The sequence below is a fragment of the Lepus europaeus genome, unplaced genomic scaffold (genome assembly GCF_033115175.1).
Source record: "Lepus europaeus isolate LE1 unplaced genomic scaffold, mLepTim1.pri SCAFFOLD_395, whole genome shotgun sequence".
Classification (NCBI taxonomy): domain Eukaryota; kingdom Metazoa; phylum Chordata; class Mammalia; order Lagomorpha; family Leporidae; genus Lepus; species Lepus europaeus.
This window is the reverse complement of record NW_026909271.1, coordinates 36,585-54,876: the sequence shown is the minus strand read 5'-3', so window position 1 is coordinate 54,876 and position 18,292 is coordinate 36,585.

Sequence of the window (18,292 nt, the reverse complement as noted above, 5' to 3'; positions counted from 1 at the left end):
TGCCTTATGACCTCTTTATAAGCCCCCAAATACCCTCCTCCAACAGAATGGTACTCCTGTAACCACAATAAATGCATTTTTCCTTTTCAAATGTTGACCTTAATGAAGACACTTGCTGTTGCTGTAATCTAGTGAATAATATTTGCATAAGAATTTCAAAAGCCCACTGAAAAAAGGAGATGATTAGGAATGGCAGGCTGTTGCCCCAACTGACAAAGAACCCTTCCCCCCTCCCCCAACTGAGGCAGAAAGCCCCTGGGGTTACACCCAGGACTCCTCTGACTGGGTGGTGGGATGTGCCTCAGAACAAAGCCTGAAAATCTGCATAATTGTCAATTGAATAGACTGATTGTTTTCTTTGAATCCTCACCCTCCAATTACCCTGTCTCTTTACTTATTTATTTATTTTTTTTGACAGGCAGAGTGGACAGTGAGAGAGACAGAAAAGTCTTCCTTTGCCATTGGTTCATCCTCCAATGGCCGCTGCAGCCAGCGTGCTGTGGCCAGCACACCATGGCCAGAACACCATGCTGATCCAAAGGCAGGAGCCAGGTGCTTCTCCTGGTCTCCCATGGGGTGCAGGGCCCAAGCACTTGGGCCATCCTCCACTGCACTCCCTGGCCACAGCAGAAAGCTGGCCTGGAAGAGGTGCATCCGGGACAGAATCCGACGCCCCGACCTGGACTAGAACCCAGTGTGCTGGCACCACTAGGAGGAGGATTAGCCTGTTGAGCCATGGTGCCGGCCCACCCTGTCTCTTTAAAAAATCCTCTGTACTGGGTGGTTTGGTAGAAAAGCACCTGTTTGGATTGAGAGAAACTTCTTTTTCTTTCCCCAAGGCTGCTGCTGCCTTCTTGCAATAAACCTTTACCTCTGGCCATGCCTCATCTTTGGTGAATTGAAGCGGCGAGCATCAAGAGTTGGACTATTCCCTTGGTAACCACATTGGTGAGCTAGCCCAGAGGTCTGGGGTATATTCTTCAAGTGGCCTGACCCTCTCACGCTGGTAAGGAGGTCAGTGGCCACTTGTACTCCATCCCCAGAGCAGCTTGTGAGCTAAGGTGGTGGTTGGGACTCTGGGGACATCCAGCAGCTGTCCTTTCTCTTCCCGCTGCGCATTAGCTACCTATTAGCACAATGGCTTCCATTTGTGTACGGAGTCAACAGCTCTGAGACTGAAATTTCTGTCTCTGCTCTTTGGGTTTATGGAATTGGGACCTGGCTTAGGTCATTTTTTGTGGTACTGGTTTGTGTGAAACTGAAGAAGACCCCATAAAATCCACACTAAATTGTAGCCCCCCCCTTAAAGTTCCCTAGAAATGCTATCCGGGGTGCCACGTGTACTACCGGAATTTGGGGTGCCATACGATTTCACCACAGGCTTATTACTAAATCCCCAATATTAATAAGCCCAAGAGGGTTCTTGCCTAATATTTAGAGAAGAATTCTAAATACCGGTACAGATAAACGAGGCAGCATGGCACGTTTTAAGCTTTTATTTAGTGAGAAAGATGCATAGGAGAGTGAGAGCTATTTAAGGCAGAGAGGTGAGTAGGGTTCATACCAAGCACCAGGAACCAGCCACATGGATGAGCCTCTAGGCCAGGAAGCCTAGAGCACATGGCCAGAAGGCCATGCACCCTGGAGGTGCAGGGCTACAGCAAGCCCTGTCCTGGCAAGAGGCCAGGGAAGAAGAGCAGCTGGGGCCACACCGTGGCTGGGCTTTTAACCCACTTCCAAAGGGGAGTGGTTAATTAACCTGCTTGGCTGGTGGGCACCCAGGTGTGGGCAGGTGGCAAAGGCATCAGGTAGGGGCCTGAGGCCACACAGGGGCGTGGCAGAGGTGTGGTCTTCCAGCTCACAAACCTAATCTATCTTTACCTGTATGCTTGCCTGCTTCATGTGGGAGACAAGATTCCAAGATTTTTGCCTCAGCCCCTCTGTGAGGAAGATTTGGATATGGTTTGGAAGAGTACTCACTTGGTGAAATACGAGTGGTTCAATTTAATTTCCATCCAAAAGCACCTTGAGTTGCGTTGTGGCTGATTGAGCAGCTTACAGTTACCATCCTATTTCTAAGAAGAAAGTGGTGTTCCGTTGTCATACTGCATGGCCCGTGTATGTGTTAAAGTTAAGAGAAGGTGGCTGGTAAGTGGATTTTTAAAATATTTATTTCATTTGAAAGTCAGAGTTGAAGTAGGCAGGCATAGAGCTTAAAATTGATTAGGTTTGTGAGCTGGAAGACCATGCCTTTGCCACGCCCCTGTGTGACCTCATCCCCCTACCTGGCCACATCTGGGTGCCAACCAGCCAATTAGGTTAATTAACCACTCCCCTTTGGAAGTGGGTTAAACTCCTAGGACATGATGTGTCTGGCCCTTCTCTTTCCCCTGACCTCTTGCCAGCAGGGGGCTTGCTGTAGCCCCGCGCCCTAGGCTTCCAGGCCTAGATACTCCTCCATGTAGCTGGTTCCTGGTGCTCAGTATGATCCCACATTTTCCTCTCTTTCTTAAATAACGCTCTCTGCCTCTGCTTTGCTGCTGGTGATAAGCGGTGGAGAGCAGCTCAAAGTGCTTGCTGCATGTGGTTTTGGCCTGCTCTCTGAGTGGTATGGATACTACCCTAGTTCCCAGACTTTTCCCCTATCTCCTACCTGAACTAAACCCTCACTTTCCTGGCTCCTTGATCTCTTAAAAACCTATTGTAAATTTCCACAGATGCCGCTGATGAAATTGACTGTGAGGAACAAGAATTAATGCAATTAAAGGTGTTTTGCGAGCAGAGTGCCCACTGAGTCTGTAATGAGGATATAGTTATCTTTATGTATGTTGGTGTCCAGTACCATTACTGGGACTAGAGTTGCTTTCCAAATTAAATGCTCAAGTAAGTTTTTCAGGTTTCAACTGTGGAACAATAGGGTTAACTGAGGTTACTAACAGCAAGACGTCATTATATTTAATTGATTAGAACTTTTATTTATTTTTCTTTGGGAGTTTTAAAAAGGAGGAGTAACCATAATAAAACCATCTTCTTTCCCTTTTCCTTTTCACATTTTGTATAGCAAAAACCATTTACTGATAGTCTGAATTACCTGAATTACTCTGGTGAATAGGAACATTTTCATAATGGTGGACTTTTAAAAAAACATTTATTTAGAGTTACAGACTGAGAGGGAGAGACAGAGAGAAAGGTCTTCTGTCCATTGGTTCACTCTCCAATGGCTGCAACAACCAGAGCTAAGCTGATCTGGAGTCAGGCACAGGATCCTGGACTCCTATGCAGGTGCAAGGGCCCAAAGACTTGAACCATCCTCTACTGCTCTCCAATGCCACAGCAGAGGTTTGGATTGGAAGAGGAGCAGCCAGGACTAGAACCGGTGCCTATAGGGATGCCTCCGGAGCCACAGCATGGTACTGGCCTCATAATGGTGGACTTTTGACCCCACTGACAAAGGATCCTCCAACCAACTGATGCTGACTCCCCTGGTTAAGAGGTCTCCATCAGAAAAAAGCTTGAACATCTACATATCGTCAGTTAAGGTGACTGACTCATTATTTTATTTCTAATCTCCCCCTGAAGCTACCCTTGTCCTTTAAAAAACTCTTTGGGAGAAAGAGAACATTTTACATCAAGAGCTCTCTCTTGCAGCCATACTGTGGCATAGAGAGCGGGGCCTTCACCTGTAGTGCTGGCTTCCCTTGTGGGCACCGTTTCATGTGCATGTTGGCTTCTCTCCTGATTCGGCTTTCACAGTGCAGGATGGTCCAGGTGCTTGGGCCCAACACCCAGCTGGGGAGGCTCCTGGCTCCTGGCTTTGAATCAGCCCAGCTCTAGCCATTTATTTATTTATTCATTTATTTGACATGTGGAGTTATAGAGAATGAGAGGGACAGAGACAGAGAGAAAGGTCTTCCTTCTGTTGGTTCACCCCACAATGGCTGCTGTGGCTGGTGCTGTGCTGATCCGAAGCCAGGAGCCTGGTGCCTCTTCCTGGTCTCCCATGCGGGTGCAGAGCCCAAGCACTTGGGCCATCCTCCACTGCACTCCTGGGCCACAGCAGAGAGCTGGACTGAAAGAGGAGCAACTGGGACTAGAACCTGGTGCCCATATGGGATACTGGCAGCAGGCCCCAAAAGAATAAAATCTTAAAAAAAAAAGATAAATATCTTTCCCCAAGATGCCAGCTTCTAGAAATAAGCTCTTTCCTCTTGCCAACATTCATCTCTGTTGAATTGGCAACCCACGTGGTGAGCCATAAGGGCCTGATTAGTTGTCAGGTAATGGAGTTAAAAGATTTAAAAACTGTTGCAGAGATTTCTATATTTTTCTGTCTCATAATGTATGCTATGCCTTATATACATGTACATGTAGTATATTTAAAAGTTTGTTGTGCTTATTTGTGTTACTTAAAATCAAAATATAATTTTTCAGCTAAGCACAAACAATATATTAAAGAATGATGCAATATTCATTGCTTTCTATGAAGTTCAATTTTAAAGTTGTTCTTTGGTAAGATCATAACCTAAGAATAACCATACTTATCTAATATTTTAGTGTTTCAGGCAATCTAAGTATGAATGCTCAAAATGAATTGGTGGTCTTGGCTTTCTCTGCACCTTGCTGTGGCACCTTGTGCATCATCAGGTCCTTGCAACCTAAGGGATGTCTCCCTCTCCTCATCTTCCTGAGAAACAGACTCAAGTATGCAGTGACTGGAGAGGAGGTAAAGAAATGTATGCAGTGCTTGATCAGAATCAGCAACCAGGTGCAAACTGATGTTGCGTACCTTGCTGGATTCATGGATACATGTGAGATGGAGCAAACATTGGCATCGAGAAGACAGGTAAGCATTTCTGCCTCATCTTTGACACCAAGGGGCCATTTTGCTGTTCACTACATCACAGCAGAAGCCATGTGGTGGCAGACATGAGCAGGAGGTGGTATACAAACTGAACTACAAGCTGTGCAAGGTGAGGAGGATGGCTGGGTACAAAGGGAATCCCACCCCTGATGGCTCATGATACTTGTGCCTTGCACAACCCAGATCCTCTCCTCAAGGTGATCACGGGATGGATTCCTGATTTGGGCCCCTATCCAATTTGACACGAGGTAATAAACCTCAGGTTTTCCTGCCAGGGATAAGAGCATCTCTGACTTACAGAGGCTGAACAGAGATAAAGCAGTGTAGCAGCTAGAGAGACCAAGGACTACTCTGCAGTAGGATGACTTTTTTTTGCTCCAATAAATAATAAATGCTCATAAAAAATGAATTGCTAAGTGTAAAAGATAGACTTTTCTAAATACATGTACTCTTGGCTTAAAATACATAGAAGGGATTGGGCCTTTCGGTAAATGTTTTCAGAAGTTGTTAATACACAGCTGTTCAAAATTACTTGCTAAGTTTTCACTAAGCAATAAGTTACTTACAAGATGGCAGAGTCAAAATGAAGCCTTTGGTAGTGGTGGTATATGTACCTTTAACAGATAAAAACAATGGTCTAGGTGGGAGTGATTTTATTTTCTGCTCTTTTCTTCCACATGTGCAGGGGATGAACTCTAAGAGCATCAGCTTGAGCAGCCCATGATATTTCAGTGGATTGTTCATCTCAGGCCTTAAAGCTTTTTGGAAACCAAGAGCATCACAGCTCATTTGGACTTCATCACACTGTTATTTTTAGCGTGAAAATGTGTGGTTTGGTAGGGGTTTCTTATTCCTCAAAGAGGCAGAGAGCCTGACTGACAGAGGGAGGCTGCAGAATAGGAATGTGTGTGTTACTTCTCTCACATGCCCACAGTTTACTTTAAAATAGGAACATAGGGCCTCTGCAAAATGGAAAATTTTGGTTTCTGACTGATTTTGAGGAGTGGCTTTCCTTTTCATGGACACTTAATTTTGTTCCAATGTTAATATACCAAATTTCTTCTGTGTATCAGATAACACCACCATGCACAAGTTAAGCTTCTTGGTATTTGGATATCTGTTAGATGCTACTAAGAAAGTAGAGATGAGCTTTCTTTTTAAAGCTTTTGAGGTGGTGTCACAGAATAGCGTGTGGTAGATACAGTCAACTGCTTTGTTACCTTCCAACTAGGCATCTGTAAATCCTAAAACTTAAGATGGCAGGTGATGTCCTGTAGACACTCTGTTCAAGTTGGACACAACTGACAGAGTTTGTTCTTTCTCTCTAAAAGTGATAGGGGATTTGTAGCTTAGTGGTTTTTTGTTTATTTCTAATTTGCTGCTGATAATGTATATGAATTTAACATTCTGTGTAAACTGTCATTTGTTACTGCACAGTTTATGCAGTGTTGCTTTGCCAAATAAAAGTTCAAAGTAAAAAAAAAATCAAGTTATCAAGGATAAGAAATATTTTTTTAAGATTTATTTAAGTATTTGCAAAGCAGAATAACAGAGAGAGAGAGAGAGAGAGAGAGAGGTCCTCTATCCACAGGTTCCCTCCCCAGAGGGCTAGAGAGAGAGAGAGAGAGGTCCTCCATCCACAGGTTCCCTCCCCAGAGGGCTAGAGAGAGAGAGAGAGAGGTCCTCCATCCACAGGTTCCCTCCCCAGAGGGCTACAATGGCTGGATCTTGCTGATCTGAAGCCAAGAGCCAGGACCCTCATCCAAGTCTCCCACATGGGTGCAGTGGCCAAAGGATTTGTGCCATCCTCCACTGCTTTTCTAGGGCATTTTGAACCAGTGCTCTTATGAAATGCCAGCACTGCAGGTGGAGGTTTAACCTACTATGCCACAGTGCTGGCCCCAATAAAAAGAATTCTAAATGAACTTACCAAAATTTAGAATTGTTTAAAGTTTTATTTATGTATTTGAAAGGCTGAGTTAGAGAGTGGGACAGACATCGTCAACCTACTGGTTCAGTCCCAGATCTCTGCAGCAAACAAGCACTGGGCCAGACTGAAGGCAGGAGCCTGGAGCTCCATTCAGGCCTCCTACATCAGTAGCAGGGGCCTAAACACTTGTACCGTTTTCCTCTGCTCTTCCCAGGCCACTAGCAGGGAGCTTGATCTGAAGTAGAGCAGCTGTGACATGTGACCCTATGGATGCCAGCATCACAGGTGGTGGCCTTACCCACAACATCACAATTCCAGCCCTGACATTAAAAATGTTCAAGGTTCAGCCAGCATCGTAGGTTAAGTGCAGTCTATCATACCTGCACCCCTTAAGAGTGCTTCTTTGAGTCCAGACTGCTGCACTTCTAATCTAGCACCCTGTGAATGTGCCTGGGATAGCAGAAGATGGCCCAAGTGCTGGGACCCCTGCCACACATGTGGGAGAACCACATGGATTTCCCTGGCTTCCGGCTTCTTCAATCTGTCCCAGCTCTGGCTGCAATCAGTTGGGAAGTGATCCCGATGATCACTTTCTCATTGTCTTTTTTGGAATTCTTTCAAATAAATAAAACCAGGATTTATACCCTATATTAAGTTAGTAATTTTTTTACAAAAATATAAATATTAATGATCATTTTTTGCAAGAGGTTTTTCATATTTGATTTTAAAGTCGAATAACTTTCTACAACACATTTATTTATTTGAAAGGCAGAGATACAAAGAGAGAAAGAGGGAAAGAAAGAGATCTTCCATCCAATGACACTACCCAAATGACTGGGGGTTGGGTCAGGCAGGAGCCAGGAGCTTCTTCTGGGTCTCCCATACAGGTTCAGGGGCTCAAGTACCACATTTCTCTGCTTTGCCCAGGTGCATTAGTAAAGAGCTGGATTGGAAGTTGAGCTGCTGGGGTTCAGCTGAGCTGGTACCCACATGAGGTGCTGGCACTGAGGTGGAGGCTTAGCCTTCTATGCCACAGTGCCTGCCCCAGTCTAATAACTTTAAAAAATTTTGAGAGAGAGAAAGAGAGGGAGAGGTAGAGTGAAATGTCTTCCATCTACTAGTTCACTCTTCAAATACCCACAATGGCTGGAGCTGAGCCAATCCAGAACAGGAGCCAAGAGCTTCTTGCGGATCCCCCAAGCTCAAGCACATCTTGCACTGCTTTCCTAAGATTAGCCTACAGTGCCCCTCTAAATAACATTTTCAACCATCTAGTCAACTGCATCTTCTTGTTTTTTATTGTTTTTATTTATTTGACAGAGTTAGACAGTGAGAGAGACAGAAAGGTCTTCCTTGCAGTGCTTCACCCCCAAATGGCTGCTACGGCTGTTGCTGTGTGGATCCGAAGCCAGGAGCCAGGTGCTTCCTCCCTGTCTCCCAGGTCTCCCCTGTGGGTGCAGGGGTCCGTGCACTTGGGGCATCCTCCACTGCCTTCCTGGGCCACAGAAGAGAGTTGGACTGGAAGAGGAGCAGCTGGGACTATACCCAGCACCCATACGGGTTGCCAGCACTGCAGGTGGAGGGCTAACCAAGTGAGCCACCAACTGCTTTTCTAGGATTAGCCTACTACATTACAGTGCCTGGCCCCTCTATCTCCTCAACTGTAATTTTTTAAAATTTCCATTTGATTGACTCCTTCCCAACAACTAGCCATCTCTTGTAAGCTATTTTCTCCTCCTTTATTGTTTAGTTATGGCCTGTCATTAAAAATGCTTGTCCTTACAGCTGACATTGTGGCACAGCAGGTTAAGATGCTGCCTGTGATGGCAGCAACCCATATGGGCACTGGTTTGATTCCTCGTGGCCCACTTCTGATTCATCTCCTAGCTAATCCACCTGGCACACAGGAGAGGATGGCCCAAATCCTTGGGACCCTGCACCCACGTGGGAGACCTGGATGAGTCTCCTGGCAGTGGCTTCTGCCGGGCCCAGTTCTGGTTGTAGTGGCCATTTGGCTAATGAACTAGCAGATGGCAGATCTTTCTCTCTCTCTGTTCTCTCTCTGTAACTCTACCTTTGAAATTAATTAATCTTAAAGAGAAATTTTTATCTTAGAGACTAGGATACTAAGAGTACCTAATTTTTTTTTTGTTAAAGATTTTTTCATTTGTAAGCCAGAGTTCACAGAGGGAGAGAAGAGACAGAGATCTTTGGTCTACTGGTTCATTCCCCAGATGGCCACAATGGCTGGACCTGAGCCACAATGGCCAGGAGCTTCTTCTGGGTCTCACACCTGAGTGGCAGGGGCCCAAGGACTTGGCCATTTTTCATTATGTTCCTTGGCACATTAGCAGGGATCTGGATCTGAAATGGAATAGTCAGGACTGGAACAAGTGCCCATGTAGGATGGGATGCCTGTGCCACAGGGGCTGGCTTTACACAACATGCCACAACACTGGCCCCTATACTTGACTTTTCTAGATGTATTTAAACTGTTCTATGGAGTTTTACGCATTTGTTTCTAAGATATGTTATTGTCTTTTTTGTTAAAGATTTATATATTCATTTGAAAGGCAGAGTTACAGAGAGGCAGAGAGAGTGCTGGTTCACTCCCCAAAAGGCTGCCATGGCTGGAGTTCTGCCAATCTGAAGCCAGGAGCCAGGAACATCTTTTGGGTCTCCAACACTAGTGCAGAGAGGCTAAGTACTTGGGCCATCTACTGCTTTTCCAGGCCATAGCAGAGAGCTGGATCAGAAGTAGAGCAGTCCTATGGGAGTCAGGCACTGCAGGTGGTGGCTTTACCTGCAGTGCCACAGCACTGGCCTCGGGTGTACTTGTTTCTAAGTGTTCTCATTCTTTTATAAGGTTGAATGCTTACAGCCTGCACACATACTATTTCAATGTCTAAGTTGGGCTATCTTTCCAGTAGGTTTAACTTCTAAGTTATCTGGGGGAGCTTCCCATTAGAAGCACAGTACAAAAGGATTTTCTTCATCTTTTGGTAACTAATTACATGAGGGAAAGAAATTTTGTGTTTTGTCAAGATAATCTCATGTATTTTCTATCTTTGGGTTTAGAAAACTGAATGTTAAGAATTGATTTTTAATATCTTTTAAGTGTATCTTTCTACTAATCAACTATTAAATATACTTAATATGTAATAAATATATTTAAACATAATTTGACTCTATATAAGGGAATGATTATTGTCTCATAAAATGATCAGAGATCCTATGTTAACCAAGTATTTTTTAATTTTTGATATCTTTGACATTTTTTTCAAAATCCAAGTTCTAAATTAACTGCTTTGACCTTGATTTCTTTGTGGATCCCTGGGAATCAACAAAAGATGTAGTTTTCAACTTGCAGAGATGATGGTTAATTAGGCTCCCTTTACCTGAAAAGTGTTATCTAGTTGTAATATCATAAATTTCAAGTTGTTACATTGATATAGAAATGCTATTGATGTGAGTTTCCCAGGGGTTATGTAACATGGAGAAGTCCAATGGTGAAATCTAACAAGCTGCTGTTCTTCAAAAAGTGGAGGGGGTTTCCTTGGGTACTTTAGAAGAATTTTGAAATTGCTCCAGTGCTATCATTGCCCGAAATGATGAACTGGTTTGTAAAATACTGCTGTGCTTTTTCAAATCCTGTGGGCATCTCCTTTGCTAAATTGCTAAATTACTTTAAACATTTCAATTGTGATGATTTTGTCTTTGTCATTCACCGTTCTAGTTCTTCTCCAGGAAGATTTATATTCATAAGACCATTAAAAATTATTATAAATATGGGTTTCTTATGGAAGATCAATGGGGTAATATTTTTTATTTTATTTTATTTTTTTATTTGAGGAACTAAGAGACAGAGCAAAAAGGAGATCCCTGTGCTTCTCTCTCCCATCAACTGACTTTCTCCAGCTACCACAATACCTGGATTCCACTAGCCTAAGGCCTAGCACTTAGAACTCAAGCCAGGTTTGTACCATGGATAGAAAGGGCTCCAGGTACTTGGCCCATTCTTGGCTCTTTCTTTTTCTTTTGGAAAGCTTTTATTTAATGAATACACATTTCATAGGTACAGCTTTAGGAATATAGCAGTTCTTCCCCCCTTCCCACCCTCGCACCCCCACTCCTGTCCCACCGTCTACTCCCTCTGCTATCCCATTCTTCATAAAGATTCATTTGTAATTATCTTTATATACAGAAGGCCAACTCTGTACTAAGTAAAGATTTCAACAGTTTGCAGAGACACACAATGTCTAAAGTACTTTTGAAGATGAGTTTTACTGTTAATTCGCATAGCACAACTCATTAAGGACAGAGGTCCTACATAGGGAGTAAGTACACAGTGATTCCTATTGTTGATTTAACAATTGACACTTTTATTTATGATGGCAATGATCACCTGAGGCTCTTGTCATGAGCTGCCAAGGCTATGGAAGCCTTTTGAGTCCACAAACTCTGTTACTATGTAGACAGGGCCATAAGAAAAGTGGAAAGTTCTCTCTAGCCTTCTGAAAAAGGTACCTCCTTTGATGTCCTCTTCTTTCCACGGGGTCTCACTCACAGAGATCATTTATGTAGATTTTCTTTTTTCTACAATGTCTTGGCTTTCCATGCTGAAAATGCTCTCATGGCATTTTTAGCTAGATGCTGATGTCATTGTGCTGTTTAGGGCATGTGTCATTCTATGAGTCTGCTGTGTGGCCTGCTTTCCATGTTGGATCATTCTCTCCTTTTTAATTCTATCTATTGTTATTAGTAGACACTTGATCTTATTTATGTGATCCCTTTGAGCCTATCTATATGAACAGTTACACATTTGTTTTTTAAGGATTTATTTTTCTATTTAAAAGTCAGTTACGCACAGAGAAGCAGAGAGAGAGAGAGAGAGAGAGGGAGGTCTTCTATCCAATGGTTCACTCCCTAGTTGGCTGCAACAGCTAGAGCTCTGCCGACCCAGAGCCAGGAGCTTCTTCCAGGTCCCCCACATAGGTGCAGGGGCCCAAAGACTTGGGCCATCTTCTACTGCTTTTCCAGGGCATAACAGAACTAGATTGGAAGTGGAGCAATCGGGATTCAAACCGGTGCCCATATGGGATGCCAGCACTGGAGGTGGGACTTGAAGTGGTGCCCTTGTGGAATTCCAACACTGCAGAAGGGTGGCTTTACCCTCTAAGCCATGGCCCCAGCCCCTTCTATATGTATTGTTTTCATCATTCAGCTTTTGAACTCTTTGTATCCCTGACCTGTTTTTTTTTTTTTTTTTTGGGGGGGGGGCACTGCTGTGTTAAACCAAGATAAACTGCAGCTTACAGCACTGGCATCCCATACAGGCCCAGGTTCAAGTCCCAGCTGCTCCATTTCCAATCCAGCTCCTGATTAATGTGCCTGGAAAAGCAGCAGAAGATGACCCAAGTCTTGGACACCTGCACCCACATATGAGACCCAGAATAAGCCTGTGCTTCCTGGCTTTGGATTGGCACAGCTCTGTCTGTTGTGGCCATCTGGAGAGTGAACCAGTGGATGGAAGATCTATATCTCTTCTCTCTAACTCTGCCTTTCAATTTAACAAATCTTCAAGAATCATTTTTGTCCTACTGTGAAATCATTAAACATTTCTCTTTATATTAATACACATTGTATTGTTCCTAGCTTTTTTAGTGTAGCCTGGTAATCTTTGCCTTTTCTTTTTTTCTGTTTTTTTTTTTTAAATTTTTAATTTTAATTTTTATTTTTGACAGGCAGAGTGGACAGTAGAGGGAGACAGAGAGAAAGATCTTCCTTTTTGCCATTGGTTCACCCTCCAATGGCCACTGCGGTAGGCGTGCCATGGCCGGCACACCACGCTGATCGGATGGCAGGAGCCAGATGCTTCTCCTGGTCTCCCATGGGGTGCAGGGCCCAAGCACTTGGGCCATCCTCCACTGCCTTCCCGGGCCATAGCAGAGAGCTGGCCTTTTTTTTTTTTTTTTTTTGACAGGCAGAGTAGATACTGAGAGAGGGCGAGAGAGAGAGAGAGAGAGAGACAGAGAAAGGTCTTCCTTTTTGCCATTGGTTCACCCTCCAATGGCCGCTGCAGCCAGCACATCTCTCTGATCCGAAGCCAGGAGCCAGGTGCTTCTCCTGGTCTCCCACGCGGGTGCAGGGCCCAAGGACTTGGGCCATCCTCCACTGCCTTCCCGGGCCATAGCAGAGAGCTGGCCTGGAAGAGGGGCAACCGGGACAGAATCCGGCGCCCCAACTGGGACTAGAAGCTGGTGCGCTGGCCCCGCAAGGCGGAGGATTAGCCTGTTAAGCCACAGCGCCAGCCAATCTTTGCCTTTTTAAACTATTCAACTGAGAAATAGCTATAGATACATGTGGGATACAACGCGATCATTTGATGAGTGTTAATTCTGGAATTGTCTAATCAGAATAACTCATTCATCACCTCCTATACTGTATGGTGAGTATTTTCGAAAGCCTCTCTTAACAAGCTGAAATATGAAATACAGCATTGTAGTTTCCATGCTTTGCAGTACAGCTGTAGACTCATTTCTCCTGTCTAGTGGAAACTTTGTGCCCCATGACCAATGTATCTCCTTTGTCCTTACCCCACCATTTCTCCCCTCACTCAGTAACCACAATTCTCTACTGACATGCATTTCACAGGTGTACTCTGGCAAGCCCAAAGCTGGGGACAGGGAGGTCGGGGCTTAGTCTCCACCCTTGGCACAGGCAAGCACCCACAGGGCCCACTGGAGTGGTGGTGCTCTGCTATCCATGTCCCTCCCCCAGCTGTGATCAGGTGCCTAGGACAGTTGCTATTCTCCTATTGGAGCTCCCTCCCTCCCACAGCCATGGCTGGGCACCCAGCTGTGGCCCAGGCAAGCCATGGCAGGGTGCGTATGGATCATGGATGGATGGAAGTGATGGGTGAGGGTGTGTAGTGCAGGAAGATGAAGATGGTTAGGAATCATGGGAAGCAAGCCCTTAACCATGTTACCATTTTTCCTTGTAATAAATTTTGGGAAATCATTAAAATCCCCTAAATGTCCCACCACTCTGGTAGTTAGATTTGTAACTTCTACAGACTGCCACTATTTCTAAGGTATGCTAACTAGATACAATGTTGGGAGTTCTCTCACCTCATCTTAACTCTCACATTATGCTATACATAGCACCCATGCTGAGTTAGGTCTTGGAATTCTTGGTAATAAAGAAGCAATAGGACTCAGAATACGGACTCAAAAATCTAGAAAAGTGAAATACTTAAAAATATGAACACTGCCAACCAAGGCTGCCTGATCACTCTGCAAAAGCCCACAACAGCCAGGGTGCTATCTATGAAAGCCAGGATGCAGGGACTCCATGTGGGTTTCCATGCAGATGGCAAAAATCCAAGTTTTTGCACCATGACCTGTTGACTCAAAAGAACACTTGTGGTGCCGGTGCTGTGGTGTCATGAGTAAAGTCACCACCTGCATTGCCAGCAATCCATATGGGCATCAGATTGAGTTCTGGCTGCCCGCTTCCAATCCAGCTCTCTGTTATGGCCTGAGAAAGTAGAAGAAGATGGCCCATGGCCTTGGGCCCTTGTGCCTGTGTGGGAGGGAGACCTGGAAGAAGCCCCTGGCTCCTGGTTTTGGATCAGTGTAGCTCTAGCCATTGCAGCCACCTGGGGGAGTGAACCAGCAAATGGAAGACCTCTCTCTCTGTCTCTGTGTCTCTGTAATTATGCATTTCAAATAAATAACTAAAACTTTAAAAAATAACTTAAAAAATACTGGAAGTAAGTTGGTTTGGAGGTCTGAAATAGCCAGGACACACACCAAGCACTCTGATATAAATGTGGTATGTCCAGAGAAGTAGCTTAACCTAGTGTAGCATGATGCCTACGCTTCCAATGTCTGGTTTGTGCAGCCTGTGACCTAGGCCCCATGTGTCCAACAGGCAAGTCTCAGGATGCTCCACATGATTACTGTACAAGAAGGCAAACTCCCAAAGGCAAAATACTTTTCAAATTATGTTGGTATCATATTGACTGTTGTCTCATGGGCTAGAACAAAAGTGAACTGGAAAATGTCAAGGGTCCCTGTGGAGAAGAATTCTATCAAGGTTTGTATACAGAGAGGAGTGTCATTGAACAGTTAAAGAAAGCTGTAATAGATATATTATGTCAATTTTTCCTATACATATAATTGTGGCCAAAAATTAACTTTAAGCTGTATACTTTAATGGAATTTTAGATACATAAAAACGAGAGATGCTGCAAGGAAAACAGTGAGTATTGCCTGAGTAATTTTCTGTGTAATATAGATACTAATGAAAACAGGTTTCTTTTTGGTGTACTGCTAATTAATTGGACAATCCTGATGAATAGTATAAATTATTTAGGCAGTGACTTTTTTTATGATTTATTTATTTATTTCAAAGGCTGTTACAGAGAGGCAGAGGCAGAGAGAGAGATGGTCTTACATCTGCTGATCACTCCCCAAATGGCCCCATTGGCTGAGGCTGGGCCAATCTGAAGCCAGGAGCCTGGAGATTTTTTTCCAAATCTCCCATGTTGGTGCAAGGGACCCAAGGACTTGGGTCTTCTCTCCCCTCTCCTCCTCTCCCCTCCCCTCCCCTCCCCTCATTTGACAGGTAGGGTGTGGGGGAAGCTGAATCCGGAAAGGCCTAGAGGAACTTCCTGAGCCTGCCTCAAATTTGAAAACGTGTCTTTAAGTTTCAATTCCCTGGTAGCAAACACCCCAGCCCCAGGGTGCTTCTCCCTAAGGATCATTAAGGTGGTACAATAGGAGTTGCTAAGGCCCTTTTGCATCACAACACCCCACCCCTTGCCCACATCCCCTCATCCACTCTGTACCATCCAACCTGTACCTCAGCTATATACACCACCTCTCGTTTTTTGACAGGCAGAGTGGATAGTGAGAGTGAGAGCGAGACAGAGACAGAGAGAGATAGACAGAGAGAGACAGAGAGAAAGGTCTTCCTTTTGCCGTTGGTTCACCCTCCAGTGGCCGCTGCGGCCAGCACATCTCTCTGATCCGAAGCCAGGAGCCAGGTGCTTCTGGTCTCCCATGCGGGTGCAGGGCCCAAGGACTTGGGCCATCCTCCACTGCCTTCCCGGGCCATAGCAGAGAGCTGGCCTGGAAGAGGGGCAACCAGGACTAGAAGCAGGTGTGCCGGCACCACAAGGTGGAGGATTAGCCCGTTAAGCCATGGTGCCGCCCTATACCACCTCTCTTTTACAATAAAGTGAGACCCTGCTTTGACTGGGCTCCACACCGCGCCTGATTGTCCCCTGGGTTTGGGGAAGGCTGAGTGGCGGGTGGCGCACTTTCCCCTCCTCGGTTAAGGCAAGTTGTGGGCAGCCTGCCTAATTCTCCGGCAGTGGCGAGGAACAACCACAGTAGGGTTATAGACCGTGAGAGAGAGAGACAAAGAGGAAGGTCTTCCTTCCATTGGTTCACCCTGCAAATGGCCACCATAGCTGGAGCTGCGCCAACCTGAAGACAGGAGCCAGGTGACCCTTTCTGGTCTCCCACATGGGTGCAGGAGCCCAAGCACCTGGGCCATCCTCCACTGCCCTCCCGGGCCACAGCAGAGAGCTGTACTGGAAGAGAAGCAACTGGGACTAGAACCAGTGCCCATGTGGGATGCCAATCCTGCAGGTGGAGGATTAACCCAGTGTGCCACAGTGCTGGTCCCAGGACTTGGGTTTTCATCCACTGCTTTCCCAGTCCATAGCAGAGAGCTAGATCAGAAGTGGAGCAGGTAGGACTCAATTTGGTGTCCATGTGAGATGCCCACACTGCGGCAGGAAGCTTTACCCACTACCCCACAGTGATGGCCCTGGCACTGCTTATTTTTTTTTATAGAATTGGTAACAAATGAATATTTTAATTAGCCTAACAATAGTTTCTGTTTAACCTGAGGGATTGGTAGAGTTGTGTGTGCTCTTTCAGGGTCTTTGCTGCTCTTCCCATGTGTAAAGCCTATATTCCCCCATAGGGCGGGTACTTTATTTCTGTTGCCCTGCTAATATGCCCATTTGTCTCTATGCCTTTCCTTCATGATCTTGCTAGCACAGTAGAATCTAGGGAGAATCTAGACTATTTGTCTCACCACTCTCTCTGAATAATTTCTCTTGCAGATAAGAATCTGGAGAAATCTTCATGTACCCAAGACCAACAAAAAAGAATATGTTGCCAGTAAGTTGTTAATTCCTCAGCTTCTTTCACATTGTATTTATTTTTGACAGGCAGAGTTAGAAACAGGCAGAGAGAGAGAGAAAGGTTTTTCTTCCATTGGTTTACCCCCCAAATGGTCGCTACGACTGGCACGCTGTGCCAATCTGAAACCAGGAGCCAGATACTTCCTGCTGGTCTCCCATACGTGTGCGGGGCCCAAGGACTTGGGCCATCCTCCACTGCCTTCCCAGGCCACAGTAGAGAGCTGGACTGGAAGAGGAGCAAGCGGGACAGAATCTGGCACCCCAACCAGGACTAGAACCCAGGGTACCAGCACCACAGGCAGAGGATTACCCTAGTGAGCTGCGGTTCCGGCCTATATTTTATTTTATTTTTATTTTATTTTTTTATTTATTTATTTTTTTGACAGGCAGAGTGGACAGTGAGAGAGAGAGAGAGAGACAGAGAGAAAGGTCTTCCTTTGCCATTGGTTCACCCTCCAATGGCCACCACGGTTGGCGCGCTGCGGCCGGTGCACCACACTGATCTGATGGCAGGAGCCAGGTGCCTATCCTGGTCTCCCATGGGGTGCAGGGCCCAAGCACTTGAGCCATCCTCCACTGCACTCCCTGTCCACAGCAGAGAGCTGGCCTGGAAGAGGGGCAGCCGGGACAGAACCGGCGCCCCGACCGGGACTAGAACCCGGTGTGCCGGCGCCGCAAGGCAGAAGATTAGCCTAGTGAGCCGCGGCGCCGGCCTATATTTTATTTTAAGATGTTTATAAGATTTGGTTAGGTTGGAAATGCATAAAGAAATATAATTCAGAATCAGGACAAAGTGAGCATGGCTGCAAGATTTAAAGCCATCTGAGCTGAATGCACATTGGCTTCAATTTCTTTTATTGTCATAGCTTCAAGATGTTTTACATGGTTCTAGTGGAAACTTACAGAAGAATTGAGGAGCTGGCGCCGTGGTACAGCAGGTAAAAGCCCGGGCCTGAAGCACCGGTATCCCATATGGGCACTAATTCTGGTCCTGGCTGTTCCTCTTCCAATCCAGCTCTCAGCTATGGACTGCGATAGCAGTAGAAGATGGAAGCCGAGGGGGGCCCGCCCACTCCAAAACCCAAAACAGTCTGCAGCCTCCAGGGACACAGGGGACACAAGTGGCTGTGTGGCTTGCAGTGCCCGACCAGAGGGACGCAGGGAAGGAGGGAGGGAGGGAGGCTGGCTGCTGAGCTGCAGCCGCCACCAGCCCTTCAGGGAAATGCCAGCGGAGGCTTGGGCAGTGGGGGCTGCCCACTCAGACATCCCGTTCCCT